Genomic DNA, 14,678 nt, shown 5'->3' with positions numbered 1-14,678 from the left:
GGTTTGAACTAGGGCTAGGGAAAAGAAAAGGGTCGAACCATGGTCCACGGGGAGTCGGTTCATGGTTCACAAGGGTTGTTTAGGTAATAAAAGTCTAGAGTTGAAATTATGACTGAAGCTCTCAATACTCCTTATTTTGTTCATCCCAGAAGTACCAAGATGTACAAAGATTTGAAACTTTTATATTGTGGTCGGGAATGAAGTGAGACATTATGCGCTTTGTATCCGAATGTTTGACATGTCAACAAGTGAAGGCAGAGCATCAAAGACCAGTGATAATGCTTCGACCACTCCCCATTCCCAAGTGGAACTGGTAGAACATTATTATGGATTTCTTGGTAGGATTTCCAAAGACAGTGAAAGGACTCAATGCCATTTGGGTGATAGTAGACCGTCTTACTAAATCAGCACACTTCCTACCAGTGAAGACAACTTTCTCCATAACTCAGTATGCGGAGCTATATATTCGAGAGATAGTTAGACTGCATGGTATTCCAGTGTCTATAGTGTCTGACCGAGACACGCGTTTCACTTCATCAATTTGGAAGAGTCTACATGCACCATTGGGGACTAAGCTACTATTCAGTACCTCATTTCATCATCAGACCGACGGTCAGTCTGAGAGAGTCATATAGATATTAGAGGATCTACTCCTATCATGTGTGATTGATTTCCAAGGGAGTTGGAAAGAGGAACTACCTCTACTGTAATTCACTTACAATAACATTTATCAGACATCCATAGGAATGGCTCCATATGAGGTACTCTACGGAAGGAAATCTAGATCACCTATCCATTGGGACGAGGTAGGAGAAAGGGCTACGATGGGCCCGAGATATTTCAGCACACTGCAGAAATGGTCGCCAAGATCTGATATAGAATGAAAACTGATCAAAGTCGGCAAAAGAGCTACACGGACAAAAGAAGATGAGATCTCGAGTTCGAAGTAGGTGATCATGTGTTTATAAAGATAACACCTATGAAGGGAGTTATAAGATTTGGCAAGAAAGGAAAACTTAGTTCAAGATTCATTGGACCATTCGAGATAATCGAAAGAGTGTGAGCATTAGCATATCGAGTGCCGTTGCCACCTAATCTCGCAGGAGTTCACAATGTTTTCCACATATCGATGCTCCGCAGGTACATGTCAAACCCTTCATATGTACTGAACTTTGAGCCACTACAACTTACACCAAATTTGTCATATGAGGAGAGGCCTACTCAAATCTTGGGTAGACAAGAGAGAAAGTTGCGGAACAAGGTGATAAAGATGGTCAAAGTCAAGTGGCTAAATCACACAAAGAAAGAAGCCACTTGGGAGACTGAGTCAGAGATGAGAAGTCGTTATCCCGAATTATTCGGTACGTCTTAATTCGAGGACAAAATTTTATTTATGGGGGGAGGATTTGTAACATCCAAAAGAGCCAACATACATAAATCACATGCATGCAAATAAATTAAACTGCATAATTGTTTATTTAATTGATTTTAAATGCTTGCATGATGCATATTATATGATTGAAGGTATGATTGCATGATTAAATGATTATATGACATGATTTAATGAGAATTGTAGATCTTATCCGAATATTCAATAATAGGTTGGGGAAAGGAGACAGAGAACGACCGAGACAAAATAAATATTTTTCAATAAATATTTTCAAGGCTTCTTAATACGATTAAAAATGATTAAATTTTTCTAAAAATGATATAATTCAAATTATATTACGAGACAAATTTGATTTTATTTGGGAAGCCGGTTTTGAGAAAACGAAGGACTTTTATAATATCAAATGCATTATTCTTTGAAATTAATTTTTATAAACTATTGTTTTTAAATTAAATAAGTGTTATTGGGTCCAATTTAACTATGTTGAGTATGACCAATTGCTCCTATACTTGGAAGTCCAAAACCCAAGCCCATTATCATGCAAATTAAAATCTATAAAATAGAAAACCTAGGTCTTTTGGACACTATTCATCCGATCACTCACACACAATACACACACTAAAATTCAAAACCTAGGAGGAAGAGAAACAAGGAGTCTTCGTCGCCGTTCGTTTTTCATAGCACCCCACGTCGACGATCGTATATTAGAGCCTTCTAAAACGCAAAGGCACATTTCTAAACTTCTTTGACGCAACATTCAAATCATAATAAGTATGTTTTATGTATTTTTCGTGGAAAATATGGGGGTTCAAATTGCTTATAGTTTTGACAATTACCTTCAAGTTTGTAATATTTTTACGTGCATAAGAACGTGTTATGATTTCCAACGAGTAGATGCCAACATGGGACATTTAAGGGATTGAACAAGTGCCGTTTACATGAGACAAGGGCTGGACAAGAGCTAGGAGGGGCGGTGCATAGCTGATGGTTAGTGGTTAGGGTTTTCTTGGAAGAAATCTTATTTAAGGGTTCGGTCAAGGGCAAAGGGGCGTGTGGATCGACCAGGGCTTGGGCCAGGGGTCGTGATGAATGTGACTAAGGGCTAGGAAGAGTCCTAGCATGGCTAGGACCCAAGGGCGGCTGGTAGGGAAGAGTCCACAACCGCATGGACTCTTGCCATGCGCGCGTCGGACTGCTGCTGAGGGTAGGGCTTGCTACGTGGGATATGATGGTCTAGGCTAGGTCTGAGGGTGGTCCAATGAGGGTCAGAAGGGTTTGAGCTCGAGTGGTGGCTCGGGTGAAGAGTCCTCGTCGAGTTGGAGACCAAGGTTGCAAGTCTCGGCCGCGGCTCATGCTAGAACTGGTGACGTGGGCTAGGGGCTGGTTCAATGTGTCAGGGCTGGTCAGTAGGGTCCCTAGGTGATCTGGTCATGGGATGGTTTGAGGTAGCTCGGACGTGGTTCGAGAAAAATAAAGATGGTTTGATGGGACTAGTATAGGTTCGGACTAGGGCTAGGGAAAAGAAAAGGGTCTAACCATGGCCAACGGGGGGTCGATTCATGGTTCATGAGGGTTGTTTAGGTAATAAAAGTCTATGTTTAAAATTTGGGAAGAAAACATTAAAGTTTGAATTTATTCGGAATGAAAACACTTTACGAATTTTTAATAAATGAATTGAATTGAAAGCCTCGAATTAAGATAAATAAAAATATTTAAAATTTAATTTAAGCTTAAATAATTATTTAAGATGTTCTAGAATCAATGAAAGTAAGAAAAAGTCAAAATCGGGAATTTTAGAGCTCAAGGGCAAAACATTCATTTTACACGTGGGTAGTACGATAAGGGTTGGCAGCATCCCGAAGGGTCATAACACATGTTAAATAATATATTATAATGATTTTGATGAAAATATGATATTTTATGATTTATGGTAAAGCTGTGCAATTTTTACTGTAAAAGTAATATTTTTGGAAAGTCGTGATATTTTATGATTTAAAAAAGAAAAAAAGAAAAATATTTTGAGGGATGTGAATTGACTGTGATAAAGAGAATAAATGATTTTTGGAAATATCATGAGGGAAAAGGCCCATAGGGAGCCCAGATATGGGACAAGGCCCCAGAGGGAGCCCGACGATCGTATTTTCATTTTATGTCGGTGTCTAGAGCCCGTTCTCATGCGTAATTGTGAGTTAAGACTGATCAATCGACCAGAGGATAAAATGTTAGTCACTTTCAAGGATCAAACTTTATCCAAAATGCTAAAGGATTGAAATCTTTACGATTTTATGATATGTGATTTATTTATGCTTACAAGTTATTTTAAATAAAAGTATGATTTCAACGCATGTGCTTGTGTATATATTACTTGATGCTCGTGTTTAGGACGTGCTGAGTCATTAGACTCACTAGGTTTGAATGTTGCAGGTGATGATGATATTGAGGGAGGCGCTGACGCTTGAGTGGATCAAGTAGGGCAGTACACTCCCGAGAGACATTTATTTTCCGCATTAGCATGATAGTTAAACTCTTTAAAAGATTTTGTTAATGACTTTATTAGAGATTTTATGATTTATTTTGAAATCAGTTTGGATCATGTTAAAGGTATAAGTTAAATTTTGGTAATTTACGATTTTAGGGATTTTATGCACTTGAGAATTGAATTTTTAAATTATTTTGATTTATGGAAATATTAAATTATTTTTAGTTATTAATTTTTGAAATAAAGTTTGAAAAAAAATTAGTAGGATTTTAATGTTAAGAAGCGAGTATCGTTGCAATATATGTTTTTTCCCTTTTGTGTTATGTAATCGAACTTTTCTAACACAATAATTTGTAACAATTAAATCTATCCAAGCTGCTCGATATTGCCGCAAGTCAACAGGTCAAGTTTTAATATATGGTAATAAATACGAGTATAGTTCCCACAAAGACTGATGTATGACAAATTCACATCAAGCACGATTCTTTCATAACAAAAACGATAAATGAATTAAATTATGAAATAACTTGGAATTCAAATAAAAATATGAAACAAACAAATAATTGAAAATAAAATGTAAGGTCCTGAAATTAATTATCCGGTAATTTTGGCATAATTAGAATAATTATTGAGTTGTAAATTAAAATAATTATTTATGCCAAATAAATTTTGTAGGTGTGTTAAAAATATGTATTTTAGAATATCGGAGAATTTAACAATATAAAATACATATAGAGTTTAAATAACACACGGGAGACAGATTAATGCAAAACCGGGATTTTATTGGGCATGTGTTACTATTTTTTTAGTAACTAATATACATATACATACACAACTTATCTTTGAGAGTGAGAAGAAGCCAATTTCCCAAACCCATTCCCGTAGCTTTCTTTGTTTTTCTTCAAAATTTTCGTCACTTTCAGCACCTTCATTTTGGAGAGGTCGTAACTTTACCGTCTGGCGTCGAAATCATGAACGGTTTGAGGGGTTTTCTTCCTTACATCAATAGCTTCGTTTTGAACCATGAATCGCTACTTTTGATGCTCGTTTCAGCCCCAATCGAACCCTGTTTCGGGACTGCTCCTGTTCGAGTTTCTTGTTCGATTTTAGGTGAGCTATTGCTTGGTTTTTCTTGGTTCTTTGGAGTATATTGAGCATGGATTTGAAGCTTAAATCTTACCTTGCTGTTCCTGCGTTTTCCAGCTAGTTTCCAGTTCGGTTTTTGGTCGTGAATAGCGTTTTCCGACGTCTTTTCCGGCGAGTAGCAACATTGGACTGCTAGCGACTAGTTTATACTTCGATCTTGGTAATTTTGGATCCAATTCCAGACTTTTCGGTGCATAAGTAGGCTGCCCCAAAGTGTAATTTTACTCGCTTTGATTTAATTTCGCTTTGTCGATTTTAATTCATTATATTGACGTATATATTGGGTTTATATTGTAGGTTCGATCGTTGGAGAGCTTTGAGATATAAATCGAAGAGTTTGTGAATTAGTATCGAGTTAATCGTGTGATTATTTTGGAGAATTACGGTTATTTAGTTGAAATTTCAGAATTGTTGAAATTGATTTGGGAATTAAGTTTTGATAATTAAAAATCAATAAGTTGGATTAATTTAGTTTTATTGGCGAATTGTGAATTATTCGACCTATTTTATCATTGTTAGGTCTAGGAGATTAAAGTTGTGCTTGTTGTGATTTTAGAGTCGGTTTAGGTATATTACAGTTCGGTAACATATGACGGTAAAACATAAATTATGTTTAATTGTCATTCTGTGTTGCACTGACCGTGTTTATGATTTGTTGACTGTTGTAATATGTAAAATGTCTTCGTTGTGATATATGTTTATTATTGTGACATATTATTGGCATTTAGCATCGGGCATACAGTTATGACATTCATGTTGAGCCTATCGTTCTTATTAGCCCATTGTTGATATCCGTTGTTATCTAGCACTGTTGTATATCTCGGGATCAGAGTGTGGCTGATAGGCCTATACACATGAGACTGTAGATGTGATTGAACAATCCCGTGGTTAGTGTAGCCTTTTGAGGTGAGCGTTGGGATTGTGTCATCTAGTTCGTTCTGTTGTGCCATCTTGTTATATCGTATCAGCTGTATGGAGGTCGAGTCAGGGGTGTTATTCAGCACAGCTTGGCATACCTCGCATACTTGGCAGGGCGGTTTAGCTGCATGACGATGTAGCTCCCTGTGTTGTTGCTCGAGCATTATTCCAGTTGTTATCGTACCGTTTGTTGGCTCCTGTTATCCCGATTATTCGTTGAGCCTTTCATGCATTGCATATTACATTTCATTATATGATTATGCATGATTTATGTTATTGTTGTTATTGTTGGACTGTTTCATACTAGAATCCTAACCTCAGTTGTTTACTGGGGGGCTGCTGTGGTTGCTATTGGGCACCATGATAGATCTCCCGAGTCGTTTTGCAGCATCAGGCCGAGGTTCCGCCAGTGGAGCTCGGGATTGAGGTTGGATTGCTTGGTTCTGTTCAGTGGAGTCTCCCAGTTAGTCTGTATGTATGTCTTGAGTTGTTTCAAACTTGTATTGTATTTTATTTGCCGGGGAGATGCCCTGTGTATTTGTAGTGATATTTTGTTGTTTGAATGATGTTCTGAGTCGATTATGTGGTTCGTATGATCTGGCGAGTATTTGGTAAGTCTTAAATTCTGTTTAGTCCTGGCCAGTGCGGCTATAGGTTGTTGACTTTGGTTTTGTTTTAATGACTCTAGTTGGAGTGTATTTTAATATAAATTGCTACTTGAGTTTTTCGGGATGTCCTATTTGCGGGGAGGTCATACCGAAATTTTTCTAGGCCCTGAGGTCCGTTTTAAAGTATTTTAAACCTTTTTTCCACTGCAGTTTTAAATCAAACCATTATTGTTTGATCATTAATTGTCATTAGAGTAAATGGGCCTCACATCTTGGTAATCAAAGCGTAAACTGGGATACGCTCGAACTAGAGTCTAGGACACTTGAGTCTTGGCACTAAAATGGTTGTTGCGCCTGTGTATGCTACTTGACAGCATGTTTATGTAAATATATGATTTGTTTGCTTCCATTCTAATGGTTTTTGTGTTTTATCATATAGAATGGAGGGAGTGGAGAAATTCCTGTTGATGAGATTCCTTTAGCTCGAGGTCGAGGTCGTGGTCGAAGTCGTGGACGTGGTAGACCTCATGTCCATGTTGTTGATGATACTTTTGTTGAGCAAGCTGCTGATCATCTAGACCAGCTTAGGATGGATGAGTTAGTTGCGGGTTTCCATTCTTTGCATCCACCTCGATTCAGTGGTTCGGAGGGAGCCGAGAAAGCTGAATTATGGATTTCTGAGATTGAGGAATTGTTTGATTTGATCGAGTATCCTCCAGAGTCTCGATTGAGATTAGCTGTGCATCAGTTGAAAGATCGTGCTAAAATGTGGTGGTCTACTACATTGATGACTTTAGATGCTCAGAAGATTGTTCCATCGTGGGATATATTTAAGCTGAAGTTTAAGGAGAGTTATTGTCCTCCATCATTCCACAGTTCTAAGGCTTCAGAGTTTCACAACTTGAAGCAGGGCGATATGTCAGTTGCGGATTATGCGGATACTTTTTATGCTATGCTGAGATATGCTCCTCATGTTGCTGCGAGTCAGGTTGCTGTCGTCGAAAGTTTCATCGAAGGATTGAACGATCATCTGCACCATTTTGTTTCTACCGGTAAGCCACTGAATTATCTGGAAGCAGTGGAAATAGCAAAAAGGGCTGAAGCTAGTCTTAAGAGGAGTGGCAATCGAGTTCCTACCCAACATCATCAGTCGGGGAGGCAACAATTCAGTTCATCTGGTTCTGCATCTCTTCATTCACGTGGGAAGCAGTTTAAGAAGCCTGGTTCTAGTTCTTCGAGTTCAGGGAGTTCAGGAAACCGTGGTTGATATCGTTACAGTGGACCTTATTGTGATCACTGTGGAGGCAAGCATTCCAGTAATCAGTGTGTTGGAGTTCAAGGGGTTTGTAATAATTGTGGTCGGCCGGGTCATTTTTCTAGAGTTTGTCCTAGTAAAACGGGGAAATCAGCCCAGGCAGGTAGTGGAGCTCAAAGTAATAGAATTCCAGCTGCATCCCAGTCTTCCCGTTAGCCTAGTCGCCCTTCACATCAGAGCAGAGGGCAAGGTGGTCCACAGAATCAGTCATCTTTTCATGTATTTGCCTTGACTGAGGATGAGGCTCAGGCAGCTCCAGGTACTGTCATTACCGGTAATTGCACTCTATGTGGTTTTATAGCACGAGTGTTTATTGATACTGGAGCATCTCATTCCTTTGTTTCTCATGCATTTGTCATTTCGCATGATCTTCGCACCACTAGTATGAATTCCAATCTATCTGTTGCTACTCCGATGGGCAAAATGATTATCACTGATAATGTGCTGTTCAATGCGGTTTTGTTTCATGAGAAAAATGTTCTATATCTGAATCTCATAGTCCTACCTATGCATGACTTTGATTGTATCGTTGGTATGGATGTTTTGACTGGAAATCGTGCCACTGTTGATTGTTATCGATGAATAGTTCGTTTCAGGCCTAGCTTTGCTCCTAAATGGAATTTCTATGGCCAGTGGTTCTCAAGCCAAGATTCCTCTAGTTTCTGCCATTGAGATGAATCGATTTTTAGATTCTGGTCATGAAGGTTTTCTAGTTTATGCTGTTGATCTATCACAGGATGAGCGACGGATTTATGATATTCTTGTAGTCTGTGAGTTTCCTGATGTGTTTCCAGAAGAGATTCCTGGCTTTCCACCAGAACGAGAAGTTGAGTTCAGTATCGAATTAATGCCAGGAACTGAACCCATATCTCGAGCACCATATCGTTTAGCCCCTGTTGAGCTAAAAGAACTGAAAGAACAGTTACATGATTTGTTGAGTAAAGGTTATTCGTCCGAGTTCTTCACCGTGGGGTGCACCAATTCTATTTGTCAAGAAGAAATATGGAACGATGCGGATGTGTATTGATTATCGACAATTGAATAAGTCTACTGTCAAGAATAAATATCCACTCCCTAGGATGGATGACTTATTTGATCAGTTGCAAGGTACTTCAGGTGTATTCTAAGATTGATCTCCATTCTGGGTACCATCAAGTGCGAGTTAGACAAGAAGATATGCCGAAAACAGCTTTTTCGCACGAGATACGGACACTTTGAATTTTTGGTTATGCCTTTTGGTTTGACCAATGCTCCTGCTGTGTTTATGGACTTGATGAATCGAGTATTTCGTAATTATCTCGATCGTTTTGTGATTGTATTCATCGATGATATTCTTGTTTATTCCAAGTCCGAGGAAGAGCATGCCAAACACTTGAGGATAGTTCTTCGAATTCTTCAAAAGAAGCAGTTGTACGCCAAGCTATCCAAGTGTGAGTTTTGGTTAGATAAAGTGGTATTTCTAGGCCATGTCATATCTCAACATGGTATTTCTTTCGATCCAAGTAAAGTGGAAGCAGTTCTGAACTGGGCACGACCGACCAATGTGCCAGAGATTCGTAGTTTCATGGGTTTAGCTGGTTATTACCGGAGATTTATTGAAAATTTCTCAAAGATTGCTAAACCTATCAGTCAACTGACTCAGAAAAATCAGAGATTCATTTGGTCTGATGAATGTGAGTCAAGTTTTGTCGAGTTGAAGAAGAGATTGACTTCTGCACCAGTTCTTACCATTCCAAGTGGTTCTGGAGGATTCGTTGTTTGTACCGACGCATCAAATAGAGGATTAGGTTGTGTTCTGATGCAGCATGACAGAGTTGTTGCCTATGGTTCTCGTCAGTTGAAACCGCATGAGTCTAAGTATCCTGTTCATGACTTGGAGTTAGCTGCTATTGTTTTTGCTCTCAAGATTTGGAGACATTATTTTTTTGGGGAGCAATTTGTAATCTATTGTGATCACAAAAGCTTGAAGTATCTGTTCTCTCAGTCAGATCTGAATATGAGACAGAGACGTTGGATGGATCTTTTGAAAGATTATGATTGTGAGATCCTGTATCAACCGGGAAAAGTGAATGTCATTTCCGATGCTTTGAGTCGTAAGGTTGTTGATATTAATTTATCCTCGATTCATGTTTCTAAGTTACGAGATGATATTTGCACTTCTGGGTTGGATTTTCAAATCTAAGGTAATGCTGTTTGTGTATCTCAGAGTTCTGTTGAGCCAGAGTTGATTCAGATTGTAAAGTCAGCTCAGAAAACTGATGATAAAGTTCTGAAATCTTATGAGTTAGTATCTCAAGGACACCAATCTGGTTTCTCAATTCACTCAGATGATTCTCTTCGGTTGAATGGTAGATTGGTTGTCCCAGATATTCCTGAATTGCGTACAGCCATCCTTAAAGAAGCTCATTGTACTCGATATAGTGTCCACCCAGGAGGAAGGAAAATGTATCATATTCTACGGCCTCAAGTTTGGTGGAAGAATATGAAAAAGGATGTGGCTGAATTTGTGTCTCGTTGTATGATCTGTCAGCAAGTCAAAGCGGAACGAATGAGACCGAGAGGATTACTGCATAGCCTTGAGGTTCCTCAGTGGAACTGGGAGCACGTAGCTATGGATTTTGTCACGCATTTTCCACTTACTTCTCGTCATTTCAATGCCATTTGGGTGATTGTCGACAGATTATCTAAATCGGCACACTTTATTCCGTATGAGAGGACATATTCGTACAAGAATATGTCTCGTCTGTATATTGAAAATATTGTGAGACTTCATGGAGTTCCAGTTGCAATAGTCTCAGATCGTGACCCTAGAATCACATCAAAGTTTTGGACTAGTTTCCAAAAAGAAATGGGTACACGACTTGCGATGAGTACTGCGTACCATCCTCAGACAGATGGTCAGACAGAGCGTACAATCCAGACACTCGAGGATCTGCTTCGAGCTGTAGTCATGGATTTTAAAGACAGTTGGCAGGAAGCTTTACCACTAGTAGAATTTTCATATAACAACAGTTTCCAGGTGACTATTGGTATCGCTCCTTTTGAAGCTTTGTACGGCAGACGGTGTCGATCACCTCTTTGTTGGGATGAATTTGGTGAGAATGAGTTGACTGAACCTGAGATTGTTCAGGAAATGCATGATAAAGTCCAATTAATTCGTCAGAGAATGAAAGCTGCCCAAGATCGTCAAGCTAGTTATGCTAACAGACGTCGTCGACCTCTAGAATTTCAAGTTGGAGATTTTGTGTTTCTGATAATCTCTCCGTTTAGAGGTGTTGTTCGTTTTGGTATGAGAGGTAAGTTGTCATCTCGTTTCGTTGGTCCCTACGAGATTGTTGAGCGTATTGGGACTTGCGCTTATCATTTGGATTTGCCTCAGTCTTTGTCTGGCATTCACGATGTTTTCCATGTTTCTATGTTGCGTAAGTATGAGCCCGATCCGTCTCATGTGATTCAGCCTGATGAGGTTGAACTTGATCCGTCTTTATCGTATACTGAGTATCATGTTTGTATCTTAGATCATAAAGATAAAGTTTTACGCAATAAAGTTATACCGCTTGTACGTGTTCAGTGGTCGAGGCATGGGGTAGAAGAATCAACATGGGAAACAGAAGAGAAGATGAGAGCATCTTATCCATATCTGTTTGATTATTAGTAATGTATTGTTGGTTTTGTATCGTGTGTAAGATGTATGTGTATAAACAGAAATTTCGAGGACGAAATTTGTTTTAAGGGGTGGAGAAATGTAAGGTCCTGAAATTAACTATCCGGTAGTTTTGGCATAATTAGAATAATTATTGAGTTGTAAATTAAAATATTAATTTATGCCAAATAAATTTTTTAGGTGTGTTAAAAATATGTATTTTAGAATATCGGAGAATTTAACGATATAAAATACATATAGAGTTTAAATAACACATGGGAGAAAGATTAATGCAAAACCGGGATTTTATTGGGCATGTGTTACTATTTTTTTTAGTAACTAATATACATATACATACACACAACTTATCTTTGAGAGTGAGAAGAAGCCAATTTCCCAAACCCATTCCCGTGGCTTTCTTTTTTTTTTCTCTTCAAAATTTTCGTCACTTTCAGCACCTTCATTTTGGAGAGGTCGTAACTTTACTGTCCAGCATCGAAATCACGAACGGTTTGAGGGGTTTTCTTCCTTACATCAATAGCTTCGTTTTGAACCATGAATCGCTACTTTTGATGCTCGTTTCAGCCCCAATCGAACCCTGTTTCAGGACTGCTCCTGTTCGAGTTTCTTGTTCGATTTTAGGTGAGCTATTGCTTGGTTTTTCTTGGTTCTTTGGAGTATATTGAGCATGGATTTGAAGCTTAAATCTTACCTTACTGTTCCTGAGTTTTCCAGCTAGTTTCCAGTTCGGTTTTTGGTCGTGAATAGTGTTTTCCGACGTCTTTTCCGGCGAGTAGCAACATTGGACTGCTAGCGACTAGTTTATACTTCGATCTTTGTAATTTTGGATCCAATTCCAGACTTTTCGGTGCATAAGTAGGCTGCCCCAAAGTGTAATTTTACTCGCTTTGATTTAATTTCGCTTTGTCGATTTTAATTCATTATATTGACGTATATATTGGGTTTATATTGTAGGTTCGATCGTTGGAGAGCTTTGAGATATAAATCGAAGAGTTTGTGAATTAGTATCGAGTTAATCGTGTGATTATTTTGGAGAATTACGGTTATTTAGTTGAAATTTCAGAATCGTTGAAATTGATTTGGGAATTAAGTTTTAATAATTAAAAATCAATAAGTTGGATTAATTTAGTTTTATTGGCGAATTGTGAATTATTCGACCTATTTTTATCATTGTTAGGTCGAGGAGATTAAAGTTGAGCTTGTTGTGATTTTAGAGTCGATTTAGGTATGTTACAGTTCGGTAACATACGACGGTAAAACATAAATTATGTTTAATTGTCATTCTGTGTTGCACTGATCGTGTTTATGATTTGTTGACTGTTGTAATATGTTAAATGTCTTCGTTGTGATATATGTTTATTATTGTGACATATTATTGGCATTTAGCATCGGGCATACAGTTATGTTATTCATGTTGAGCCTATCGTTCTTGTTAGCCCATTGTTGATATCCGTTGTTATCTGGCACTGTTTTATATCTCGGGATCATAGTGTGGCTGATAGGCCTATACACATGAGACTGTAGATGTGATTGAACAATCCCGTGGTTAGTGCAGCCTTTTGAGGTGAGCGCTGGGATTGTGTCATCTAGTTCGTTCTGTTGTGCCATCTTGTTATATCGTATCAGCTGTATGGAGGCCGAGTCAGAGCTGTTATTCAGCACAGCTTGGCATACCTCGCATATTTGGCAGGGCGGTTTAGCTGCATGACGATGTAGCTCCCCTGTGTTGTTGCTCGAGCATTATTCCAGTTGTTATCGTACCGTTTGTTGGCTCTTGTTATCCCGATTATTCGTTGAGCCTTTCATGCATTGCAAATTACATTTCATTATATGATTATGCATGATTTATGTTATTGTTGTTATTGTTGGACTGTTTCATACCAGAATCCTAACCTCAGTTGTTTACTGGGGGGGCTGCTGTGGTTGCTATTGGGCACCATGATAGATCTCCCGAGTCGTTTTGCAGCATCAGGCCGAGGTTCCGCCAGTGGAGCTCGGGATTGAGGTTGGATTGCTTGGTTCTGTTCAGTGAGTCTCCCAGTTAGTCTATATGTATGTCTTGAGTTGTTTCAGACTTGTATTGTATTTTATTTGCCGGGGAGATGCCCCGTGTATTTGTAGTGATATTTTGTTGTTTGAATGATGTTCTGAGTCGATTCCTGTGGTTCGTATGATCTGGCGAGTATTTGGTAAGTCTTAAATTCTTTTTAGTCCTGGCCAGTGCGACTATAGGTTGTTGACTTTGGTTTTGTTTTAATGACTCTAGTTGGAGTATATTTTGATATAAATTGCTGCTTGAGTTTTTTGAGATGTCCTATTTGCGGGGAGGTCATGCCGAAATTTTCTATGCCCTGAGGTCCGTTTTAAAGTATTTTAAACCATTTTTCCGCTGCAGTTTTAAATCAAACCATTATTGTTTGATCATTAATTGTCATTAGAGTAAATGGGTCTTACAAAAATAATAATCAAATAATTATTAGGATCTCAGTTCACTTATCTATGAATCATTTTTAATATTTGAATTTCAATTCTTAAGTAATGTTTTTGACGAAATTCTCTAATCTATCAATATACTATGTCGTTGTATTAATTTAATTAACAAAATGCAGTAACCAAGTGTCATTGTGTATTTAATAATTGAAAGTGCTTTAACGCACATCGGAATCCTTTAACTTTTTACATAATGGATTATAGATATGAACATATACTCAACCTCGTATGTCTATGTAAATTGTAAATTCATAGATTATATTATCATATCATGTTATAAAATCTACTCTTAGCATCGATTATAACATAATAAATCACTTCAAAATTCTTCATACTCCAAAAATGCAATAAACACAATAATATAATCAAGAATGCTTAAAAATCAAATTCAATCAAAATAAATCACAACATATTTTTTTATGGGTAGAATCCCCTAAATCCTAACTAAATGAAGAGAGTAAAGAAGAAAACGTTGTGTTGAATTGTTGTTTTCGTGTAAGGTCTAGAAAATTCGAACGACGTAGCCTGACTGCATATAATCTAGGGTTTTACTAAAAATATATGTGTTTAATTATTTTAAAGCATTAAATGCATTATTATTGCATGAATATGTGTCTTATTTTATGGTTCGTTAAGATTTCATTTATTAGGGAATTTAGCAGTATTTC

General features: G+C 37.9%; 3 long non-coding RNA genes across 3 annotated transcripts; all 3 read left to right on the top strand.

The window, feature by feature from the left end:
* The first annotated feature begins 4,819 nt into the window (after positions 1-4,819).
* Positions 4,820-13,858, top strand: LOC142553789 (uncharacterized). The gene is made up of 4 exons (XR_012822001.1): positions 4,820-4,979; positions 5,073-5,175; positions 5,313-6,408; positions 13,466-13,858. It is a non-coding gene; the product is annotated as an uncharacterized LOC142553789 (long non-coding RNA).
* On the top strand, positions 8,044-12,766 carry LOC142553790 (uncharacterized). Its single transcript, XR_012822002.1, has 2 exons — positions 8,044-8,115; positions 12,698-12,766. It is a non-coding gene; the product is annotated as an uncharacterized LOC142553790 (long non-coding RNA).
* LOC142553791 (uncharacterized) lies at positions 11,933-12,500 on the top strand. Its single transcript, XR_012822003.1, has 3 exons — positions 11,933-12,141; positions 12,235-12,337; positions 12,475-12,500. It is a non-coding gene; the product is annotated as an uncharacterized LOC142553791 (long non-coding RNA).
* Positions 13,859-14,678: the final 820 nt, after the last annotated feature.

This window comes from Primulina tabacum, chromosome 8, assembly GCF_025594145.1.
Source record: "Primulina tabacum isolate GXHZ01 chromosome 8, ASM2559414v2, whole genome shotgun sequence".
NCBI lineage: Eukaryota > Viridiplantae > Streptophyta > Magnoliopsida > Lamiales > Gesneriaceae > Primulina > Primulina tabacum.
The sequence above is the reverse complement of the archived record's forward strand: the minus strand, read 5'-3'. Positions and strand labels throughout refer to the sequence as shown.